The following is a 25,660-nucleotide window of genomic DNA, read 5'->3' as shown; positions in this document are numbered from 1 at the left end:
AGATGAATGTGATCAGACTTACTTCTAACTTGGCTTGTGCCCCAGTGTGGCTCAGCATCTTAAATGGCCCCCATCACAGCCATGGTCACTTTTTCATTGTGATCAGAACAGAATCTGTGGTGGTGGTGGTGGAGGTAGAAGATACTCATCATTCAGCAAAACATGTTACAACTAACTGTGTTTTGTAATTTTCACAAACAGTGGCAATTCAGAGGGAAAAAGACCAAAAACATACTTGTCCTCTGGCTAGACCTTCCATTGCAGCTCTGTGAGGCTTCTATATGTATGACGGACCAAGCCCTGTATGGATATAAATACAGTGGTGATCAAATGTGTGCAATGTAGAGGAGAGACATAAATACATGCTTGGACATACAATCTAGCCATAGTACATGGATTCTTGGACATGCAATACACCAGTGGTTCTCAACCTGTGGGTTGGGACCCTTCCACTCTATTAGGGTGAACTCACACTGGCAACTGGGGCCGTTCCAAGCTCACAGCAGGAATCCCCCCCCCCACCCCCCCGTCCCTTTTCTGACACGGTAGAACGGACGTGATCACCAGCTCAACTCGGTTCCCACAGAGAAACACATCATCACGTTAATTTATGACACACGTATGGCGTTACGTCACCATTAAGCGACTCTGGGTTTGTTGTTGACAGTACATTCTGTTAATTTCATATTTTCTGTTGCGTAGGGTAACTATAAACCAAGATTTACCCAGACACGTGCTCTTTTCACGGACTGGGTTTCCCAGGGCCCCTGAACGCATCACGTTAATTTAAATAACTGTAATTCTGCTCATATTTGTTCTATCGGAGAAATTCCACCAGTTTATGAAAGATAAGAAGTTGCTCTTTACAGCCAGTGTCGGTACATTGTGGTAATTTTACTCACACGTAACGGAAACATTAAAGATGCTGCTTTGTTTTGACGAAATTGACACAAGGAACTAGTGTTGTGGTGGTCCAGACCGGTCTTGGTCTTGAGACCAAATTTTAAAGGTCTTGGTCTCGTCTCAGACTCTGAAGCATTGTGACTTGGTACAGACTCGGGATTTTCCGTCAAGACCGTTAGAGACCAGCACTAATTCCTGCTATTTTTAAACTTTTTTAATAATGTGATAATAACACAGAGAAGAACGGGATAAAACAATCCTTTATTCATTATTTAATCCACCCTGTTATAATGACCACAACCTTCCTTAATGTGACTGAGTGACGTGTGTGTGTGTGTGTGTGTGTGTGTGTGTGTGTGTGTGTGTGTGTGTGTGTGTGTGTGTGTGGCTACGGTGTCAGTTTGGACCGTGGAGAGCAAGGGAGAAATGAACTAATCACTGGTAAAACTCCAGAAAACAATCACCAGTAATAAATATTATCTCCCTGGTAAAGACAGTAGCTCTAATAACTGGTAAAATGATAAACTGATGATATTACAGTCTGTGAAGGCTGGATAGGGGACGCACTTACTCTGCTTCTGGGTCCTAGTGCCAGCCGAGCGGTGAAGCCTGTTCAGTTTACTGTGTTTAATAAGTCTGTGTGTGTTTAATAAGTCTGTGTTTAATAAGTCTGTGTGTTTAATAAGTCTGTGTTTAATAAGTCTGTGTGTGTTTAATAAGTCTGTGTTTAATAAGTCTGTGTGTGTTTAATAAGTCTGTGTTTAATAAGTCTGTGTGTTTAATAAGTCTGTGTTTAATAAGTCTGTGTGTGTTTAATAAGTCTGTGTTTAATAAGTTTGTGTGTTTAATAAGTCTGTGTTTAATAAGTCTGTGTGTGTTTAATAAGTCTGTGTTTATTAAGTCTGTGTGTGTTTAATAAGTCTGTGTTTAATAAGTCAGTGTGTGTTTAATTAGTCTGTGTGTGTTTAATAAGTCTGTGTTTAATAAGTCTGTGTGTGTTTAATAAGTCAGTGTGTGTTTAATAAGTCTGTGTTTAATAAGTCTGTGTTTAATAAGTCTGTGTGTTTAATAAGTCTGTGTGTTTAATAAGTCTGTGTGTGTTTAATAAGTCAGTGTGTGTTTAATAAGTCTGTGTTTAATAAGTCAGTGTGTGTTTAATTAGGCAAGGCAAGGCAAGGCAAATTTATTTATATAGCGCATTTCATACTCAAGGCAACTCAATGTGCTTTACATGATAAAACATTCAATTGTTTAAAATCAATAAGAACATTTAAATCAATAAGAACATTTAAAATCATCAGTAAAATCAATTAAAATCATCAGTAAAATCATCATTACATCAACAACATGACAAAAAATCTCTCTCTCAATCATATGCAGTAGAGAAAAAAAGTGCCTTTAACTTTGATTTAAAAATGTTCACATGTGATGCTGACTTCAGCTCTGCTGGCAGTTTGTTCCACTTCTTTGCAGCATAACAACTAAAAGCAGCATCACCATGTTTACTGTGAACTCTGGGCTCCACTATCTGATCTGTGTCCATAGATCTGAGAGACCTGCTGGGTTCATACCTGACTAACATCTCACTGATGTATTCTGGACCAAACCCATTCACACATTTATACACCAGCAGCAGAACTTTAAAGTCTATTCTGAGGCTGACTGGGAGCCAGTGTAAAGACTTTAAAACTGGAGTAATGTGCTCTGACCTCTTTGTTCTGGTTAAGACCCGAGCTGCAGCGTTCTGAACCAGCTGTAGCTGTTTGATGCTCTTTTGGGGGATTCCTGTCAGAAGACCATTACAATAGTCCAGTCTGCTGGAGATAAAAGCATGGACCAGTTTCTCCTGGTCTTTCTGAGCCATTAAACCTTTCACTCTGGAGATGTTCTTTAGGTGGTAGAAGATGTTTTTGTGATAGATTTGATCTGATGCTGAATGTCAGATCTGAGTCAATCAGAACACCAAGGTTTTTGACTTGGTCTTTATCTTCTAAAGATCCAGACTCAGATACTTGCTGACAGCAGTCCTCTTTTCATTGTTACCAAAGACAATCACCTCCATCTTGTCATGGTTTAGTTGAAGGAAGTTTTCACTCATCCATCAGTTTACTTTTTCTAAGCAGTCACACAACACCTCAATGGGACCATAGTCATCTGGGTTCAGTGATAGATATAGTTGTGTATCATCTGCATAGCTCTGATAATCAACCTTACAGTTCTGTAAAATTTGTCCTAAAGGAAGCATATAAAGGCTAAACAGAAGGGGTCCAAGAACAGATCCCTGAGGAACCCCACAGGACATTGGTAATCTGTCAGATTCAAAGTTTCCAATGCTTACAAAATAGCTTCGCTCCTCCAAGTATGACTTAAACCATTGCATTACTTTTCCATTTAGTCCAACCCATGTTTGCAATCTGTGCAACAAAATTGTATGATCTACAGTGTCAAATGTAGACTTAGATCCAATAGAATGAGAACAGATACTTTTCCTGAATCAGTGTTCAACCTTATGTCATTGATCACTTTGATCAGATCAGTTTCAGTGCTGTGATGAGAACCAAAACCTGACTGAAATTTATCAAATATTTTGTTGAATGTTAAGAATTGACTCAGTTGGTTGAAGACCACCTTCTCAATGATCTTGGCCATGAATGGAAGGTTGCTGATTGGTCTATAGTTAGCCAGTATAGAGGCATCCAGTGTTCTCTTTTTTAACAGCGGTTTCACAGCAGCTACTTTCAGGGATTTTGGTACGGTGCCTGATTGGAATGATCAGTTAATTATCTGATACTAATCAGTGACAATTGACTTTACAACAGTTTTAAAGAAGTTTGAGGGTATTGTGTCAAGGCAACACGTTGATGGATTCAGCTGCTGAACAGTCTCCTCTATTGTTTTTGGGTTCACTGTAATAAACTCTAACATTGTAGTTGACTCCTCCCTCAGTGGTTGAAGCTGTTCAAGCTTTTTGTGATTTTGCTGGTTTGTTCTGATGTTTGACCTTATTGATTGTATTTTTTCATTGAAATATACAGCAAATTCATTGCATTTTCCAGCTGACAGTAATTCAGGGGCTATCTGATCTGGGGGGGTTGTGAGCTTTTCAATTACAGAAAACAACGTGCGAGAGTTGTTGACATTTTTGGCAATAATTTCAGAAAAGTATTGCTGCCTTGCTTTGAACAAGCCATCATTGAATTTTCGCAGACTTATTTTGTACAGTTCTAGATGAATTTGGAGTTTTGTTGATCTCCATTTACGCTCAGCTCTTCTACAGTCAGATTTCAAATTCTGCATTATCTCAGTCCTCCTCCAAGGTGTTTTCTGTGTGTTTGGTTTTCTCTTAGTTTTGATTGGAGCCACCACATCTATGACATCACAGACGTTTCTATTATACTCATCCAGAAGATCATCAACTGTCTCAGCACTCAATGTTGGTGTCATTGCTATGGCTTCCATAAACTGTGCACTTGTGTTCTCATTTATGTACCTTTTCTTTAAACACACATAACTAGGGGGAACAGATGTTACAGTCTCTAGGTCAAAAAGACACAGAAATGATCAGATAGAGCTAAGTCTCTTACATCAACAGCAGAGATATCAACACCTTTAGAGATAACCAGATCCAAAGTGTGACCTTGAGTGTGTGTCGGACCAGTCACATGTTGTGTAAGACCAAAAGTATCCATTAAAGCATACAGTTCTTTGGCAGTATTGTCCATGTTATTGTCTACATGAATATTTAAGTCACCTGTTATTATTAAAAAGTTGTATTCAGTGCATACAACTGACAGCAGTTCAGCAAACTCATCCATGAATTCTCCAGAATATTTTGGGGGTCTATAAACGACTAAAAACAGAACTCTAGAATCACCCTTCAGTAAGAATGACATATATTCAAAGGAGATAAAATCACCAAATGTTATTTCTTTGCACTGAAATATTGATTTAAAAATGGCAGCAACTCCACCACCTTTCCTGTAAGTACGACACTTATTGAAATAAATAAAGTCTTGTGGTGAACTTTCATTGAGAATAGTATTACTGATACCATCATTCAACCATGTTTCATTAAGAAATAAAAAGTCCAAGTGATGTGTCAAAATAATATCATTAATTAATAGTGACTTGTTAACAAGAGATCTAACATTAAGAAGAGCTAATTTTAAAGACTTTACTGGAGACACTGGTGGACTTTTTGGATGACATGTTATAGGAGTCACATTTTTATCTCTATTAAGCTTTTTGTTTTTCTTTAATTTAACAATTTTACCTGTGTTACCTGTCACCACAGGAATTAAAGAAGCTGCATTAACTCCATAGGGCCCTGACTTTTTCTGGTTGTTCCTAAAAATAGAGCTATTGCAGTCTGGACCCAGCACACATCAGACCTGTGTCGCTCTAAGATGAACACAGCTGGCCTGAGGAGAAGAGTGATCCTGGGCCTGGTATCATGGAGGAGGGATGGGTGGTGCAGATTGGTTCTTTAGAGGAGATAAGATGGGACCATGGTGGGGTAAAGGGTGGGGTGTCAGTCTTGTACCAGCCAGAACCAGCTCGTTCATCTGGGCAGTTAAATCCAAGAAGGCAGGGGTAGGAGAGAAGCTGGATGAGGTGGAAGTAGGTGAATTTTGGGGTGAAGCAGGTGGGTCCTGAGATGTGGGGGTTGGGTTGACCTCTTCATTTTGGTGATTTTTATTTCTTGCTGGAAGCTCATTGACTCCATGTTCTTTCCTTGTTGTTTTGTTCTCTGATGGTACATGTTGTCCTCTGTCTTTATCAGAACTGATAGCAGTGTGACTGGTGAAGTAAAACAAGTTGGATGTGAAGAGTTTTACTCCAGCCTTGTTTAGACACAGTCCATCTGCTCTAAAAAGATGACGACGTTCCCAAAAAATAGGAAAATTTTCTATAAAATTTAGTGAAAGGGCAGCACAAGCCGAAGACAGAAATTTATTCAAAGAGTAAATCCTTGAGAATTTCAGATCTCCTTTGTGGACTGGAGGTATCTGGCCACTGATGAACACTTCAGGCTGTATACAGCTCACAGTTTTTAGCAGATGGGTGAAATCCTGCTTTAACACCTCAGACTCCTCCTTGGCTAAATCATTTAACCCAAAATGAATCACAACATTTTTCAAATGTGGGTAATCTGCAACGATATGCAAGATTTTGTCAGCCAGGTCTGATACTGTGTCATTAGGTAAACAGATCACTTTCACGTTGCTGCTAAACATCTTCTGAGCATCTTTAACAGAAACGTCTCCCACTATCAGTGTGTGAGGTTGTTGCTTTGGCCTACCATGTCGCTTTTGTTTTCCTGAAGCACTTTCAGTCTTCACAGTTCCAGAAGGTTGTGTGTTGACCTCATTAGAGCAGATCCTAGGTCATTCAGCAGTGGGACGAATCGATTACCCAGTTCTACATGAAACTGGGTTTGTGACTTGGTGATAATCCTGCCTTTAGCAGATGTCCACTTTTGTGCCTGGGCAGACAAGGGAGTTGATGTTGAGGCTGCAGTCTGCGAAGCCAGTGCAGGCCAGTCCGTCTCATTATTGATATCAGGGCGCTTTGCTCGGCCCGTTAGCCTTTGAAGTGGAAATGACTTTTTCTTAGGCTTAGCTCCCAGAGTATTCCAGGGAGGACTCACACCTGTTGGCTTATCAACGGGAACAGGATCCTCCCTAGGCCTGATAGCTTTGTTAGCACGGGCTGGTAGCGAGTTAGCTTTATCCACTCCGCTGTTTTGAAACAGCGGCACAGTCGTATCATTATCATATCCACAGTGTCCATTAACCTCAATGTTTACTTGTATTCCTCGCACTGTAGTCTCCAGTTCAGTAATCTTTTGGAGAAGACTGCTGTATTCTGTTGTGGAAAGAGCCATTCTTCTGCTAGTTAGCTTGCTACTTGTAGCTAGCTAGCTTGCTACTTAGCTTTCCAGTTGAGCCAGCAAATAAAAAAGCAGTAGATGATTACCTCAGAGCCAGAGTCAGATGGTAAATGATAGAGTTTGATGTTGAGGTATCGTATCATTTCTCAGAAGAAAAAGTTCATGTTTAGTAAATAAATTCCTCTGTGAGCTCCGCTCTGCTCTTTAGCTGCTGTCAGCTCAGCTGCCGGAAGTTAGTAGTTTCCAATGAGCAGAGTCTGTGTGTGTTTAATAAGTCTGTGTTTAATAAGTCTGTGTGTTTAATAAGTCTGTGTTTAATAAGTCTGTGTGTTTAATAAGTCTGTGTTTAATAAGTCTGTGTGTGTTTAATAAGTCTGTGTGTTTAATAAGTCAGTGTGTTTAATAAGTCTGTGTGTGTTTAATAAGTCAGTGTGTGTTTAATAAGTCTGTGTTTAATAAGTCTGTGTGTGTTCAATAAGTCAGTGTGTGTTTAATAAGTCTGTGTTTAATAAGTCAGTGTGTGTTTAATAAGTCAGTGTGTGTTTAATAAGTCTGTGTGTTTAATAAGTCAGTGTGTGTTTAATAAGTCAGTGTGTGTTTAATAAGTGTGTGTGTTTAATAAGTCAGTGTCTGTTTAATAAGTCAGTGTGTGTTTAATAAGTCTGTGTGTGTTTAATAAGTCTGTGTTTAATAAGTCTGTGTGTTTAATAAGTCAGTGTGTGTTTAATAAGTCAGTGTGTGTTTAATAAGTCTGTGTGTGTTTAATAAGTCTGTGTGTGTTTAATAAGTCTGTGTGTGTTTAATAAGTCTGTGTTTAATAAGTCTGTGTGTTTAATAAGTCAGTGTGTGTTTAATAAGTGTGTGTTTAATAAGTCTGTGTGTTTAATAAGTCAGTGTGTGTTTAATAAGTCAGTGTGTGTTTAATAAGTCAGAGTGTGTTTAATAAGTCTGTGTGTTTAATAAGTCAGTGTGTGTTTAATAAGTCTGTGTTTAATAAGTCTGTGTGTGTTTAATAAGTCTGTGTGTGTTTAATAAGTCTGTATTTAATAAGTCTGTGTGTTTAATAAGTCAGTGTGTGTTTAATAAGTCTGTATTTAATAAGTCTGTGTGTTTAATAAGTCTGTGTGTTTAATAAGTCAGTGTGTGTTTAATAAGTCTGTGTGTGTTTAATAAGTCTGTGTTTAATAAGTCAGTGTGTGTTTAATAAGTCTGTGTTTAATAAGTCAGTGTGTGTTTAATAAGTCTGTATTTAATAAGTCTGTGTGTTTAATAAGTCAGTGTGTGTTTAATAAGTCTGTGTGTGTTTAATAAGTTTGTGTGTGTTTAATAAGTTTGTGTGTGTTTAATAAGTTTGTGTGTGTTTAATAAGTCTGTGTGTGTTTTATAAGTCTGTGTGTGTTTAATAAGTTTGTGTGTGTTTAATAAGTCTGTGTGTGTTTAATAAGTCAGTGTGTGTTTAATAAGTCTGTGTGTGTTTAATAAGTTTGTGTGTGTTTAATAAGTCTGTGTGTGTTTAATAAGTGTGTGTGTGTTTAATAAGTCAGTGTGTGTGTTTAATAAGTCTGTGTGTGTTTAATAAGTCTGTGTGTGTTTAATAAGTCAGTGTGTTTAATAAGTCTGTGTGTGTTTAATAAGTCAGTGTGTGTTTAATAAGTCTGTGTTTAATAAGTCTGTGTGTGTTCAATAAGTCAGTGTGTGTTTAATAAGTCTGTGTTTAATAAGTCAGTGTGTGTTTAATAAGTCAGTGTGTGTTTAATAAGTCTGTGTGTTTAATAAGTCAGTGTGTGTTTAATAAGTCAGTGTGTGTTAATAAGTCTGTGTGTGTGTTTAATAAGTCAGTGTCTGTTTAATAAGTCAGTGTGTGTTTAATAAGTCTGTGTGTGTTTAATAAGTCTGTGTTTAATAAGTCTGTGTGTTTAATAAGTCAGTGTGTGTTTAATAAGTCAGTGTGTGTTTAATAAGTCTGTGTGTGTTTAATAAGTCTGTGTGTGTTTAATAAGTCTGTGTTTAATAAGTCTGTGTGTTTAATAAGTCAGTGTGTGTTTAATAAGTGTGTGTTTAATAAGTCTGTGTGTTTAATAAGTCAGTGTGTGTTTAATAAGTCAGTGTGTGTTTAATAAGTCAGAGTGTGTTTAATAAGTCTGTGTGTTTAATAAGTCAGTGTGTGTTTAATAAGTCTGTGTTTAATAAGTCTGTGTGTGTTTAATAAGTCTGTGTGTGTTTAATAAGTCTGTATTTAATAAGTCTGTGTGTTTAATAAGTCTGTGTGTTTAATAAGTCAGTGTGTGTTTAATAAGTCTGTATTTAATAAGTCTGTGTGTTTAATAAGTCTGTGTGTTTAATAAGTCAGTGTGTGTTTATAAGTCTGTGTGTGTTTAATAAGTCTGTGTTTAATAAGTCAGTGTGTGTTTAATAAGTCTGTGTTTAATAAGTCAGTGTGTGTTTAATAAGTCTGTATTTAATAAGTCTGTGTGTTTAATAAGTCAGTGTGTGTTTAATAAGTCTGTGTGTGTTTAATAAGTTTGTGTGTGTTTAATAAGTTTGTGTGTGTTCAATAAGTTTGTGTGTGTTTAATAAGTCTGTGTGTGTTTTATAAGTCTGTGTGTGTTTAATAAGTTTGTGTGTGTTTAATAAGTCTGTGTGTGTTTAATAAGTCAGTGTGTGTTTAATAAGTCTGTGTGTGTTTAATAAGTTTGTGTGTGTTTAATAAGTCTGTGTGTGTTAATAAGTGTGTGTGTGTTTAATAAGTCAGTGTGTGTGTTTAATAAGTCTGTGTGTGTTTAATAAGTCTGTGTGTGTTTAATAAGTCTGTGTGTGTTTAATAAGTGTGTGTGTGTTTAATAAGTCAATGTGTGTGTTTAATAAGTCTGTGTGTGTTTAATAAGTCTGTGTGTGTTTAATAAGTGTGTGTGTGTTTAATAAGTCAATGTGTGTGTTTAATAAGTCTGTGTGTGTTTAATAAGTCTGTGTGTGTTTAATAAGTCAATGTGTGTGTTTAATAAGTCTGTGCGTTTAATAAGTCTGTGTGTGTTTAATAAGTCAGTGTGTGTTTAATAAGTGTGTGTGTGTTTAATAAGTCAGTGTGTGTGTTTAATAAGTCTGTGTGTTTAATAAGTCTGTGTGTGTTTAATAAGTCTGTGTGTGTTTAATAAGTGTGTGTGTGTTTAATAAGTCTGTGTGTGTGTTTAATAAGTCTGTGTGTGTTTAATAAGTGTGTGTGTGTTTAATAAGTCAGTGTGTGTTTAATAAGTCAGTGTGTGTTTAATAAGTGTGTGTGTGTTTAATAAGTCAGTGTGTGTTTAATAAGTCTGTGTGTGTGTTTAATAAGTCTGTGTGTGTTTAATAAGTCTGTGTGTTTAATAAGTCTGTGTGTGTTTAATAAGTCAGTGTGTGTTTAATAAGTCTGTGTAATTAATAAGTCTGTGTGTGTTTAATAAGTCTGTGTGTGTGTTTAATAAGTCTGTGTGTGTTTAATAAGTCTGTGTGTTTAATAAGTCTGTGTGTGTTTAATAAGTCAGTGTGTGTTTAATAAGTCAGTGTGTGTTTAATAAGTCAGTGTGTTTAATAAGTCTGTGTGTGTTTAATAAGTCAGTGTGTGTGTTTAATAAGTGTGTGTGTGTTTAATAAGTCAGTGTGTGTTTAATAAGTGTGTGTGTGTTTAATAAGTCAGTGTGTGTTTAATAAGTCTGTGTAATTAATAAGTCTGTGTGTGTTTAATAAGTCTGTGTGTGTGTTTAATAAGTCTGTGTGTGTTTAATAAGTCTGTGTGTTTAATAAGTCTGTGTGTGTTTAATAAGTCTGTGTGTGTGTTTAATAAGTCAGTGTGTGTTTAATAAGTCTGTGTGTGTTTAATAAGTCTGTGTGTGTGTTTAATAAGTCAGTGTGTGTTTAATAAGTGTGTGTGTGTGTTTAATAAGTGTGTGTGTGTTTAATAAGTCTGTGTGTGTTTATAAGTCTGTGTGTGTTTAATAAGTCTGTGTGTGTTTAATAAGTCAGTGTGTGTTTAATAAGTGTGTGTGTGTGTTTAATAAGTGTGTGTGTGTTTAATAAGTCTGTGTGTGTTTAATAAGTCTGTGTGTGTTTAATAAGTCAGTGTGTGTTTAATAAGTGTGTGTGTGTGTTTAATAAGTGTGTGTGTGTTTAATAAGTCTGTGTGTGTGTTTAATAAGTCTGTGTGTGTTTAATAAGTGTGTGTGTGTTTAATAAGTCAGTGTGTGTGTTTAATAAGTCTGTGTGTGTTTAATAAGTCTGTGTGTGTTTAATAAGTCTGTGTGTGTTAATAAGTCTGTGTGTGTTTAATAAGTCAGTGTGTGTTTAATAGTGTGTGTGTGTTTAATAAGTGTGTGTGTGTTTAATAAGTCTGTGGGTGTGTTTATAAGTCTGTGTGTGTGTTTAATAGGTAAGTCTGTGTGTGTTTAATTAAGTCGGGTGTGTTTAATAAGTCGTGTGTGTGTTTAATAAGTTGTGTGTGTTTAATAAGTCAGTGTGTGTTTAATAAGTCTGGTGTGTGTTTAATAAGTGTGTGGTGTTTAATAAGTCATGTGTGTGTTTAATAAGTGTGTGTGTGGTTTAATAAGTGTGTGTGTGTTTAATAAGTCTGTGTGTGTGTTTAATAAGTCTGTGTGTGTGTTAATAAGTTGGTGGTAAGTGTGGTGTTAATAAGTCTGGTGTGTGTTTAATAAGTCTGTGTGTGTTTACTAAGTGTGTGTGTGTTTCATAAGTCTGTGTGTGTTTAATAAGTGTGTGTGTTTAATAAGTCTGTGTGTGTTTAATAAGTCTGTGTGTGTGTTTAATAAGTGTGTGTGTGTTTAATAAGTCTGTGTGTGTTTAATAAGTGTGTGTGTGTTTAATAAGTCAGTGTGTGTTTAATAAGTCTGTGTGTGTTTAATAAGTGTGTGTGTGTTTAATAAGTCAGTGTGTGTTTAATAAGTGTGTGTGTGTTTAATAAGTGTGTGTGTGTTTAATAAGTCTGTGTGTGTGTTTAATAAGTGTGTGTGTGTTTAATAAGTCTGTGTGTGTTTAATAAGTCTGTGTGTGTTTAATAAGTGTGTGTGTGTTTAATAAGTCTGTGTGTGTTTAATAAGTCTGTGTGTGTTTAATAAGTCTGTGTGTGTTTAATAAGTCTGTGTGTGTTTAATAAGTGTGTGTGTGTTTAATAAGTCTGTGTGTGTGTTTAATAAGTCTGTGTGTGTTTAATAAGTCTGTGTGTGTTTAATAAGTCTGTGTGTGTGTTTAATAAGTCTGTGTGTGTGTTTAATAAGTCTGTGTGTGTGTTTAATAAGTCTGTGTGTGTTTAATAAGTCTGTGTGTGTTTAATAAGTCTGTGTGTGTTTAATAAGTGTGTGTGTGTTTAATAAGTCTGTGTGTGTGTTTAATAAGTCTGTGTGTGTTTAATAAGTCTGTGTGTGTTTAATAAGTCTGTGTGTGTTTAATAAGTCTGTGTGTGTTTAATAAGTCAGTGTGTGTTTAACCCTAACCCTAACCTGAACAACTCAAAGAATCAGAATCAATAATCATTATTTATTGGTAGAAATACTTTTAAACACTTGCTGTACATTCAGCTGACATAAAAATATTGTTTTCAAATATGTAGAATAATTGTGAATTTATCAGTAGTAGTTTTAATATTTTAGTTAATTTTTTACAGGCACCTTTTTTGTCCATGAAATGTATTTAAAATAAACTAAAATCGAAGAGATGTTATTTAACTGTTGAACCTTGTCATAATTTTATTTATTTATTGTTACGGTTTGGTGTTGGTGTTGGACCCAAATGCAGGGAAAGAAGGAAGGTAGGATCATAACATATCATTCCTGGAACCACTCCATGTTTTTATTCCAAAATCCAAACTCAAAAACAGGGGAGTAATGATGACTCCCCTGTTTTCACTGATGATGACATTGAGATCTCAATGTCATCATCAGTGAACTTTATTTTTTTTTTTTTGTAAATTATTCACTGGAAGCTTAGATATTGTGTGACAAAGATATCAAAGTTTGTTGTTTTGAGAAGAGTCATATTTATGATTAAAAGTTATGATTGTATTATATTCTAAAGTTTATAATTATCTGACTCGTCTTCCTTTCTTTCTGTTCACATCATAACTTTATATTTAGTTCTACAAAATGTGTTTACAGTTAATTTTACTGATTATTGTTACACATCATCCTGTATGTGTATTATATACAGTATAAATGTGTAGATTTAACTGTTAGAGAAACTATTTTATTAAATACAAAGTAAACAACATGTAAACAGAAAAACAAAGGTAGAAATAGTTTATTTAAATTATGTAATTAGTGAGTTGTTAAAGTGCTGAGGTGCAGTGGAGGGTCTTCTTCTGCAGAGACGTGATGATGAGGGGTTTGAGTAAAACACATAATTCCATGGTAATGTTGAGGGTATAAATATACATATAAACACATTACTGGTATATTAACTCATATAAACCAAAACATATAGAAATGGGACATTTTACAGCTGTAAATGTGTAACATATTACTGGTATTATGAGAACAGGACACGTGTAGATTTCTGAGTAATTCATTATAGTTGAACAGGACTAACAGGAACTCCACATACTGATAATTGGTATTATCACATGTTCACTAACACGACACGACCTAAGAAGAGAAATAAAATAAGATTAAAATAAATAAATAGTTTACAGTCTTGTTCCAGGTTCTGCTGTCATAATATTCCCATCCTTGTACTTCCAATGTTTAAATGTTTTGTTTTTAAGGTTCATGTTACATTTTGCAAAAGGTTGCACTTTATTTCTGGCTTATTGATTTTTGTTTGTAAAATTATGACCTTTCTTTCAGACATTTCATTTATTTGGGCTTGTATTTGTGATGTTCTGTTTATGGTTACATTTAGATGAATAAATTAATACACTACACTTTGTTTTCATTCTACAGAGTTAGTGAGTATGTGTCCCAGAACACTGAAACACCATATATATATATATTTATATTATTTATACATTAGCAGCAGTACAATGTACCATTTCCATATTTTCTGGTTTATATGGGTTAATATACCAGTAATATGTGTTTATATGTATATTTATACCCTCGGAAATACCTGGACTTGATGATGAGCTGCTACACTCCGTTACTGTCCCACTGTCGGCTGAACAAAGAGAAGTCAAGGCAAATTTATCTATATAGTGCATTTCTTACTCAAGGCAACTCAATGTGCTTTACATGATAAAACATTCAATTGTTTAAAATCAATAAGAACATTTAAAATCATCAGTAAAATCAATTAAAATCATCAGTAAAATCATCATGACATCATCATCATGACCATAAATCTCTCTCATTCATACACAGTAGATAAAAAAGTTCCTTTAACTTTGATTTAAAAATGTTCACATGTGATGCTGACTTCAGCTCTGCTGCAGTTTGTTCCACTTCTTTGCAGCATAACAACTAAACACAGCATCACCATGGTTACTGTGAGCTCTGGGCTCCACTATCTGACCTGTGTCCATAGATCTCAGAGACCTGCTGGGTTCATACCTGACTAACATCTCACTGATGTATTCTGGACCAAACCCATTCACACATTTATAACCAGCAGCAGAACTTTACAGTCTCCTCTGAGGCTGACTGGGAGCCAGTGTAATGTGTTCTGGTTCAGACCTGAGCTGCAGCGTTCTGAACCAGCTGTAGATGTTTGATGAAGACCATTACAATAGTCCAGTCTGCTGGAGATAAAAGCATGGACCAGTTTCTCCTGATCTTTCTGAGTCATTAAACCTTTCACTCTGGAGATGTTCTTTAGGTGGTAGAAGATGTTTTTGTGATAGATTTGATCTGATGCTGAATGTCAGATCTGAGTCAATCAGAACACCAAGGTTTTTGACTTGGTCTTTATCTTCTAAAGATCCAGACTCAGATACTTGCTGACAGCAGTCCTCTTTTCATTGTTACCAAAGACAATCACCTCCGTCTTGTCATGGTTTAGTTGAAGGAAGTTTTCACTCATCCATCAGTTTACTTTTTCTAAACAGTCACACAACACCTCAATGGGACCATAGTCATCTGGGTTCAGTGATAGATATAGTTGTGTGTCATCTGCGTAGCTCTGATAATCAACCTTACAGTTGTGTAAAATGTGTCCTAAAGGAAGCATGTAAAGGCTAAACAGAAGAGGTCCAAGAACAGATCCCTGAGGAATCCCACAGGACATTGGTAATCTGTCAGATTCAAAGTTTACTATGTTTACAAAATAACTTTGATCCTCCAAGTAGAACTTAAACCATTACTTTAACATTTAGTCCAACCCATGTTTACAATCTGTGTAACAACATTGTATGATCTACAGTGTCAAATGTAGACTTAGATCCAATAGAATGAGAACAGATACTTTTCCTGAATCAGTGTTCAACCTTATGTCATTGATCACTTTGATCAGATCAGTTTCAGTGCTGTGATGAGAACCAAAACCTGACTGAAATTTATCAAATATTTTGTTGAATGTTAAGAATTGACTCAGTTGGTTGAAGACCACCTTCTCAATGATCTTGTCCATGAATGGAAGGTTCTGATTGGTCTATAGTTAGCCAGTATAGAGGCATCCAGTGTTCTCTTTTTAACAGAGGTTTAACAGCAGCTACTTTCAGGGATGTTGGTACGGTGCCTGATTGGAATGAGCAGTTAATTATCTGATACTAATCAGTGATAAATGACTTTACAACAGTTTTAAAGAAGTTTGAGGGTTTTGTGTCAAGGCAACACATTGATGGATTCAGCTGCTGAACAGTTTCCTCTATTGTTTTTGGGTTCACTGTAATAAACTCTAACATTGTAGTTGACTCCTCCCTCAGTGGTTGAAGCTGTTCAAGCTTTTTGTGATTTTGTTGTTTGTTCTGATGTTTGACCTTATTGATTGTATTTTTTCATTGAAATTTACAGAAAATTCATTACATTTTCCAGCTGACAGTAATTCAGGGGCTATCTGATCTGGGGGGTTGTGAGCTTTTCAATTACAGAAAACAACGTGCGAGAGTTGTTGACATTTTTGGCAATAATTTCAGAAAAGTATTGCTGCCTTGCTTTGAACAAGCCATCATTGAATTTTCGCAGACTTATTTTGTATAGTTCTAGATGAATTTGGAGTTTTGTTGATCTCCATTTACGCTCAGCTCTTCTACAGTCAGATTTCAAATTCTGCATTATCTCAGTCCTCCTCCAAGGTGTTTTCTGTGTGTTTGGTTTTCTCTTAGTTTTGATTGGAGCCACCACATCTATGACATTACAGACGTTTCTATTATACTCATCCAGAAGATCATCAGAGAAGTCCTGACGGTCATGTTGTCCTCTTCCTCCATGAGTTCTCTGTGGTGTTGTTCATATATATCAGGTAACGCCAACTCTGAACTTTTCATCCGCTAACGAGCACTTCTGATACCGCTATCATTGTGGAATGTGGATGTTTATGTGCTGTAAAGCGTCGAGCGGTACCAACGTCATCACATTTTGCGCGCGGGTCGAGTTGTGCGTGCGCATGCGCGGCCAACCGTGCTAGTCTAGCACACTGTTTGGACCACCTCTTCCAGCAGGACCATCGGGCCTTTAACCCCCCTGTGGTGCAGTTCACACCTACGCAGGCCAGACAATGGCCCCCCATGGTTTCACACATGTACAGAGCTGGTTAGGAACGGCCCTGGTTACCAGTGTGAGTACACCCTGAGAGTTTTTTTTTTTCCGATTGCTAACAAGTATTGGTTGAAACTGAAGTCACATGTTCAAAACTCTAAACACAGCCTGCATATCCATCAGTCATCTCAGCTCAACAGTTACTCTCATCTCCAAAAGTGTTTCTCACCAACAAAACACTTCATACACGTCTCAAATGAAGCTCATTCAACCACAACACTAACAAATAATCTCATCTAGTCACTCTGAGCTCACTGAACTACTAAATACTAACAACAAAGAGCATTACATTGTCAGGTACATCAGTATTTTAATACAAAATAAGATCTTTGCACAAAAAAATATAAAAATGACTGTAAACAAAAAAATAATCTATAGGGTACAATTATATAAAACACAAAATACTATAATCATTATATTTCATTTAGCTGATGTGTTAGTGTGTTAGCATTTTAAAAATGTGCTGTAAACGTTTAGTGTTTTACAGGTGAACTAATTATAATATTAATAATTAAAACTAGTGAGTGAGAAAAGAGTTGATGAATATTGTTGACTGTGGTCAGTGAATGTGTTTTGTATGAAAACAATGAAAAATGAGTCACAGTTTATTCCACATGGACTGAGAGATTTGCAGACCGTGTTCAGAGTTTTGAACATGTGACTTCAGATTAGACCAATGCTTGTTAGCATTGAAAAAAAACACTAATACACATGAAAAATAGTCACACTGACCAAAAACAAATCTAATATAATAACACTTACCCTCCTTGATCTTAATCGGTCACGTCTGAGCTGAACTCTTCACAGCTGTGATGAAGATGTGGTTTGTACTGAAAGCAGTAGAAGTTCCCCTGCTCCCCTGATTTACATGTGTAGCTCACAGCATTTTCATTTACATGTTAAAGCCTCTCCTATTGAGGGGAAAGGTCATGGGGGTCCTCCCCCCAGAAATGTTTTAACAAAAGACATGCAAATTCCTGCATTCTGGTGAATTTTAGCTGCAAGAACAAGTAAAAAATCTTAATAAAAACGTTGGTACAATAATTTTTCTGAACTCAGTCACACTTCTGTCACAACCAGTGTTGTTCTAGTTACTGAAAAAACATAACTAGTTACTGTTACTAGTTACTTCATTCACAAATGAACTGTTACTATTTTGATTACTTACCCCAAAAACTAATGAGTTACATGAAAAAGTAACTTTTAAGTTACTTTTTCTTAAAGAATGCATTATTTTTTGGGTCATCTGTGTCTGTACAGCTTCATATCAGCGCTGTATCAGAAAAGAATCCACTGTTGATCAACTCTGTGGTGGAGGAACAGTGGTTAATGAAGCTGACTTGTAATCAGAGGGTCAGAGGTTTGAATCCCTCCTACTCCTACTGTATTAACATTGCTTTGGATAAAAGCCTCTGATAAATGAAATGTTATTGTATCAAACCCTACAGTTTATAATCATTTACATTAACAGAACTAAACTCTGCTCAGTATTAATCTTTACAAATACCAATCTGACTCAAACACTAAGTATTCTATTCTTTCATTACCAGTTTATTTACCTGAGACCAGCAGAAACTGTAAATGTTAACAAGGAATTCTGAAATAAATAACACAAAACAACCTGAATATTATTCAGAATCAAAGATCAAAACTTAACGTGGCTTCAGCTTCATAAATCAGTTGTGTTTAGCTCTTAGAATGTTCCTTTACAGGCATCAAAGAATGGAATGGGCTCCAAGATCATCTAAAGAACAACACAGCTTCTCATGGACAGTCAAAGATTGACTTTAGCACAACCATGTACGTAAGCAATGAGACTAATCAGATATAACTGAGGCAGATTGAAACTAAAAAGACAGTTTGGAAGAAAAATACACAAAATCTAAATTTTTAACAAATAATTCTAATTTAAATACTAAACTTAATACACATTAAACAAATCACATACAGATACCAAATGTCACGGGTAGCAGACAGGACCCAATTGCAGGACTCAGAGGCAGGATTGTGTTACAAAGTCTTTATTTTAACCACATATAGCACCGACTGACGTGAGGAACAGGGCGATCCTCAACCTGGGGTGTGCGGCTGACCTGGACTCCAGACTGACGAGTAGGACGGACCAGACGTGAAAGACTAACAGACCAACAAGGAAGATACACACAGACAGGATATATATAGGTGATTATAGCAGATTGACTACAGGTGTGGTGCTGACAGGAACGCCCAGAACATGTGACCCTCCCACTAGCTGAAGGTGATCCTCAGCCTAGTCCCTGACACCAAATACATCAAAGCAGGCACAATAGACCCCTATATGAAAAATAATAATAAATCAATTAATAGATCTTTAACATAATTTGTGTTGCTTTAAATCAGCAGTAAATTTAATCTTTAACTAACTACAAGAAATTGATCATTTGATTTGTAAATGTAAAATATCTTCTAATTAAAAGAATACTGTAGATATACACTTTTGAAATCTATGATTTGGCCTTTATAATTTATGTGTGTCTTTATCTTTGATTTTTGCCTAATGGCAACAATTACATGATGTTTTTGGAATTATTTACTCCGATTTAAATCATTCAGAATTAAAGTGGTAATTCCGGTTTACATGGAAAACAGGTTTATTGGTCTTTAGATAATTCCGCTTTAGGGCTGGGGGTTGGGAAGGCTCTGACTGGACAGGGGGACAGGGGTTTATCAGGAAAAACATACAACAAACATTGTATTGTCGTCTATGAAACAGAAGACCACACACGAGAATTGTTTTCACCTTTATTTTGATTTAGTTTTGAAGCATCAGCTCAACAATAACACACGGCTTCAGTTTGGACCACGAAGCTGAAGGAGATATGAACTAATCACTGGTAAAACTCTGAAAACAATCACCACAAATAAATATTATCTCCCTGGTAAAGACAGTAGCTCTAATAACTGGTAAAATGATAAACTGGTGATATTACAGCCTGTGAATGCAGTACTGGGACGCATTTACTCCGGGGGGGTCCTAGTGCCAGCCCTCCGATGAAGCCTGTTACGTTTACCGAGGTCCGTGTGTGTTTAATAAGTCCGTGTGAAAGTCTGCATGTTTATGCCTTTGTCCATCCACTCTTTTCATTATTTCCATGTCTTTTAAGGCTCTTATTAAATAGTCTAGGCTGGAGTCTGGGCCGTCGCTATCTTGGATTAAGTTGTGGAGGCTCAGCTCTGTGACTTCCTTCAAAACAACAGCCTGTTCGAGGACTTCCAGTCAGGTTTTAGAGCTCAACACAGCACAGAGACTGCTTTAGTTAAAGTAACTAATGATCTACTCTGGGCTTCAGATGAAGGACGACTCTCAGTGCTGGTTTTATTAGATCTTAGTGCAGCTTTTGACACTATAGATCACTATATTCTACTAGAGAGATTAGAGAAAATTACTTGGAATCACAGGGACTGCCCTAAACTGGTTTAAGTCCTACCTATCTGATAGGTACCAGTTTGTACACGTGAATAATAGGTCTTCTGTGTACACTAAAGTAAGCTACGGGGTTCCTCAGGGCTCTGTGCTAGGTCCAATCCTCTTCTGTATCTATATGATCCCCCTTGGTAATGTTATGATAAAATACTCTGTTAACTTCCACTGCTATGCTGATGATACCCAACTGTATGTATCAATGAAGCCAAGTGAGACAAATCAGCTATCTAAACTTGAGGCCTGTCTAAAGGACATTAGGGCCTGGATGGACCAAAATTTTCTTCTTCTTAACTCAGACAAGACTGAGGTCATTGTACTGGGCCCGCGACACCTTAGAGAAACCTATGCTAGCCTAACTGCCCTAGATGGCATTACTCTGGCACAAAGCACAACTGTTAGAAACCTTGGGGTTCTATTTGATCAGGACTTATCCTTCAACTCTCACATAAAACAAACTTCAAGAACTGCCTTCTTTCATCTCCGTAACATTGCTAAAATCAGACCTATCCTGTCTCAGGGCGACGCCGAAAAACTAGTCCATGCTTTTGTTACCTCTAGACTGGATTATTGTAATTCTCTTTTAGCAGGCTGCCCGAGCAAGTCGCTTAAGACACTTCAGCTGGTTCAAAATGCTGCAGCACGTGTACTGACTAAAACTAGGAGAAGAGATCACATTACTCCTGTATTAGCCTCTCTGCATTGGCTTCCCATAAAATATAGAATAGAATTCAAGATTCTTCTTCTCACTTATAAAGCCCTAAATGGACAGGCACCAGTCTATCTCAAGGAGCTTGTAGTGCCATACAATCCCCCCAGAACACTACGCTCTCAAAATGCTGGACTACTCGTTGTTCCATTTGTCTCTAAAAGTAGTATAGGAGGAAGAGCTTTCAGTTATCAGGCCCCACTTCTCTGGAACCATCTACCAACCACGGTTCGGGGGGCAGACACCCTCTCTACCTTTAAGGTTAGGCTCAAAACATTCCTCTTTGGTAAAGCTTTTAGTTAGGAACCAGCTCATAGCTCATAATTAAGATACAATAGGCATAGACTGCCGGGGGGGGGGGGGGGGTCTGGCATGCTCGGTTGGAGAGAGGTTGGAGAGGGCGTTAAGAGAGAGGTCATTTAGGTTAGAGAGGGACCGGAGAGGGTCCCATTCCTCTCTCTAACACTCCCTCTATGTCTGCTTCTTCCCTTGTGTGTTTGCTCCTGTACTCCTTCTGGCTTTTGTCTTGCAGGTCCGTGGGATCCTCAGTGTGGAGTTACAGAGTCTCAACAACTCTGTCTCCACCCTTTCCTCTGCACACACCCAACACAGCATAACGTGGATGGCTGTTCATCATAGGAATGGGATCCACACAAGGTTCCTGATGCTTAACAGAAGGTTTTCCTTGCCGCCATGATGAATTCATGTTGGGTGTGGGATACATATGTATGTGTATATACGTATATATGCATATGTGTGTATCCATAAAATGAAGAGTCCGTCCTTAAGACTGCTCTACTGTAAAGTGTCTTGAGATACCATTGGTTATGATTTGGCGCTATACAAATAAAGATTGATTGATTGATTGATTCCAAGCAGAGGTAGAGCGTAAACAGGATCGATTTGTCACCACGTCACCATGCGTCACCTCGCATAATTTCTGACGAAGGTACACGGTTTGGTGGGATACGAATGACATGCGTCGGCCCGAGCCTTGCCTTTGATTCCCTATTCCAAACTGGATGGTCCAAGGACTGTTCGGGAGGTTTCATCGATTCACAAAACTATTTTACCAAACCCTAACCCTAGATACACACACTCGGGATTTCACAAAGTGTCAGGAGGAACTGACACCGCGTCGGGGAGATATTTGCTCCAGGCACGCACACACACACACCACTTCCAAAACTGCAGCCACCATTTCCCCTTCACCTGTATGGAGTTCAACGTGTTTGTGATGGAGAAGAAGAAGAGCTGGAAGGAAGCTGTTGACCACTGCAGAGCGCTGGTCCTGGACCCTAGACACCCTGGAGATCAGTCCAAGTACGAGCTACTCAGTGTCCAGGATGGACAGGACAAGAACTTCATCAGAACTAAGGTTTTAGAGGCCCACACCAAGCAAATAAGATCCATCCATCCATCCATCTATCCATCCATAGGTGTGGGTGGGTCTGAGGTTCTTGGGAGGGACCTAGTTCTGGATTGACGGGGTCCCCATGGAGTACCCCGGTCTCCCTCCGTGTCCTCCCCCTGGGAAACACTGTGGGGTCATATCCAAGACGGTGCCCGGCGTGGAGATGGCCGACTGGAGAGAAGAAGAACTTCCTGTGTTACAGGTTGTCAGCAACGATTTTCATGGAGACCAACAACTGAAGAGAACCTCTACACGTGACAAAGATGCTGCTGTGCATAAGAAACAAATGTTCATTTCTATTTGTTTTTATATAGTTTGGAAATTAAAGTTAGATTTAGGTGGCGAGAGACCGGAGAGGGCGGTTCAGGGAAAGATTCTGACAGGTAAAAAGTTGCTATAAAACACTTACTTTAAAACTTTTTGTCATAAAACTGAAGATAATTTGCCATTGTAAAACAGCAACAATATCTGGTAAGGTTTTCTGTTAGGGTTAGTGATTACTGATTTTTTTTTAAAAATTTCCTACTTGTCTGCACATGATGTCAAAGGTCAACACTATAAGAAGTGCAATCATTATGAGACAGTAATAAATGTTTTGTTATTGAACTAAAATACATTGATTTATTTTATTGCTTAATTGTGACCATCACCAGCCCTCCCTAAGAAAGGGTAAGAACTCTTTTATTATAGGGAGGATATAAAAAGGGAGAGCAGTGTTACACCTGGGTGGAGAGGGAGGGGGAAGGGAGCAGGGAGGAGAAACTCAAGGTAGGAAATAAAAAGGGTGGGGAGAATAGATTGTTTTACAGTGAGGGTGAGATGTGAAGTTGTAGAATATATTGTGCTTATTATGTTGTGTAATCCAGCCAGTATAGTGACAAGTGTGAAGTTTAGCTATAATGGTGGTGGCTGTGAACAGGAGGAATGAGTGAATGGTAGTACCTAAAGCAGGTATTTGGGATTAACGTGTCTAAGGTTAAGCCCAGTATGAGTTTTATCCCACATCCCACATTGTATACCAGTATATGTGCAAAAACTGCAACAGCTACTGATTTTTTTTTCAAACTTAGGAACATAAAAGGCCAATAATCTGAATCATTGGTTGGTATAGTGTTGATAGAGCTGCATTTACTAAAGGTGTGTGTCTGTGTGTAATAGTGTGCACTTACTTTACAGCAGAGTGTAGAGCTTTTAGAATAACGACCAGGAAACAACAAAAAGTTACTGCATGTTTATGTTGTTGTTTTGTGTGTTTTTGGAGACTTTCTTTGTATGTTTTGTGTTAAGACTAATTTTGTGTATTTCTGAAGTCGTTTTGTGTGTTTTGAGTAATTTTTGTGTATTTTCTGTATATTTGATTGTTATTTCGTGTATGTTTTTGGAGTAATTTTGTTTGTTTACTTTAAAGACTGCACAAAAATAGTCGAAGGGCTGCAAGTGGTCCCCGAACCGCCTGTTGTCCATGTCTGATTTACTGTGTCATTGAACGGGATTTGCATCTTGTTTCTCTTGCGTTCACACACACACATACCCCTCTGTCTGGAGGAGGAAAAGCAACGTGAGGAAATAAAAGCAACAAACGCCAACATTTTAAATTTGAATCTCATTTTGTTTAGGATGACGTCCTGAAGCAGGGGTGCCTTTGTTAGTGCTACATACAGATTTACAATTGAGCTGCTTTGAGAGACAATCCTGTGGCACAGAAGCTCATCAGGATAAATGTGTTTTCCTGACCGGTGTGTGTGTGCGCAGTGAGCGAGCAGAGTGGGTGAAAGAGGTGCTCTGAAACAACCGTAAATAATAAACTTATAACTGGATATCCAATCTCGCAGTATGCGAGACAACGTAATATTCTCAGGTATTCCAGAAACCCCCAACGATGACCCAGAGGCTCTGCTGAAAAACTTCATGTCGTCTGTGCTTAAAATCCCAGCAGAAACCGTGAAAAACATCACCTTTCACCGTGTCCATCGTCTCGGTCCACACAGAGGTAACCACCCACGCCCTATCATTGCCAAATTTGAACACTTTTAACAGAAAATCCAGGTTAAAAGTAAAGGTCGGGAACTTAAAGGTACGCAATTCGGCATGAATTATCAATTCCCTCGAGAAATAAATGAACGCCCAAAAACCTTATATCCTAACTTCAAAGAAAACCGACAGAGAGGCCGTAATTCCAAACTGGTCGTAGACAAGCTTTACATTGATGGCCAACTATTTAGGGATTCTAACATCACCCCCTGGCTCTACTAAGAAAAATTAAATAAAATAAAACATTTAATAAAATAAAATAAAATAAAATGAATAAAAGATTACAAGAAAAAAACCCAAAAAAAAAACAGGTGATTTATGAGTTAATATTGAAAGGATAATTCTCCACTCATGGTGTAGTTAAGGTAGCACTATTTGAAAGGTAAAGTGTGTGTGTATATATATGTAGGTATGTGTATGTATATCTATATATGTGTATGTACGTTAACAAAAAACAAAAAAAAAACACAGAAAAATGAAATAAAAAAAATAGCAATTCAAAATGTATGTAAATGTATGTATATATACATCTAAAATAATTGAAATAATTCAAAAGAGAAATAAAATAAAATCATGGATATGTGTGTATATATACGTAAGTGTGTGTGTGTATGCTTGCACAGATGTTGGTAAACACGTATAGGCTCGTACAGTTTCACAGGACACTCTCTACCCCCCATGTCACCTCTTTCTTCTCCAACCACTAACCATATTTTTTCTTTCACAGCCACTCAATACCCCCCCCCCCCCCCCCCCCCCCCCGTCTGACAGACTCAAATTTTAACAAAATATATAATTCGTGTTTCAATTCCAGACAAAGAGGAGTCTCGGTTCTTTTCAACAAAAGGTTTCTCTTTAACATAATCAACTCCACCATAGACCCAGAGGGTAGATATATTATTATCAAAGTGGTAATCTATAATAAATGTTTCACAATTCTAAACCTCTATGCCCCCAATAACGACGACCCTGAATTCTTCCACAGAGTTTTTTCAGTTATCAGACCTTTCTGCTGACTCATCATTAATCATTGGAGGTGACTTCAATCTGACACTCAACACATCATTAGACAGATCCAGTAAGTGCCCAAATACAAAACCATCTCGATCTGCTAAAGTATTAATGAATTACATGGATGATCTTAGAATAGGTGACGTATGGAGACTGAACAATCCAACTAAAAAAGAATACACCTTCTTCTCCCCTGTGCATAAATCCTTCTCCCGAATTGACTTTTTTCTTTCAAATAATTCCATCACACGTAAGATTTCCTCTAAAATACATCCTATAATCATTAGCGATCATGCCCCACATCCCTCACCCTGCAGTGTGACTCTAATCAGAAATGATCCTCTCTATGGCGCTTTAACACTTCATTACTTAATGACAGTGAATTTGGTAAAATGATAAGAAAAGAATGGGAGGACTTTCTATTAACAAACCATTCTCTGGAAGTGTCACCGTCCTTACTCTGGGAAACTGGCAAGACTGTCATCAGAGGGAAGATTATATCATACTCTTCTTATAAGAAAAAACAGGAACAGATAGCAGAAAAAACCATTGAAGAAAAAATGAAGAAACT

The 25,660-nt window shown here is 37.2% G+C and overlaps 1 long non-coding RNA gene across 1 annotated transcript; it reads right to left on the bottom strand.

The window, feature by feature from the left end:
* Nucleotides 1-21: 21 nt before the first annotated feature.
* Nucleotides 22-17,274, bottom strand: LOC114471647 (uncharacterized). The gene is made up of 3 exons (XR_003675002.1): nucleotides 17,227-17,274; nucleotides 236-300; nucleotides 22-114 (listed from the first exon to the last, which is right to left on the bottom strand). It is a non-coding gene; the product is annotated as an uncharacterized LOC114471647 (long non-coding RNA).
* Nucleotides 17,275-25,660: the final 8,386 nt, after the last annotated feature.

The sequence above is a fragment of the Gouania willdenowi genome, chromosome 10 (assembly GCF_900634775.1).
Source record: "Gouania willdenowi chromosome 10, fGouWil2.1, whole genome shotgun sequence".
In the NCBI taxonomy this organism is placed as follows: Eukaryota; Metazoa; Chordata; class Actinopteri; order Blenniiformes; family Gobiesocidae; genus Gouania; species Gouania willdenowi.
This window is presented reverse-complemented; position numbering and strand designations above follow the sequence as displayed.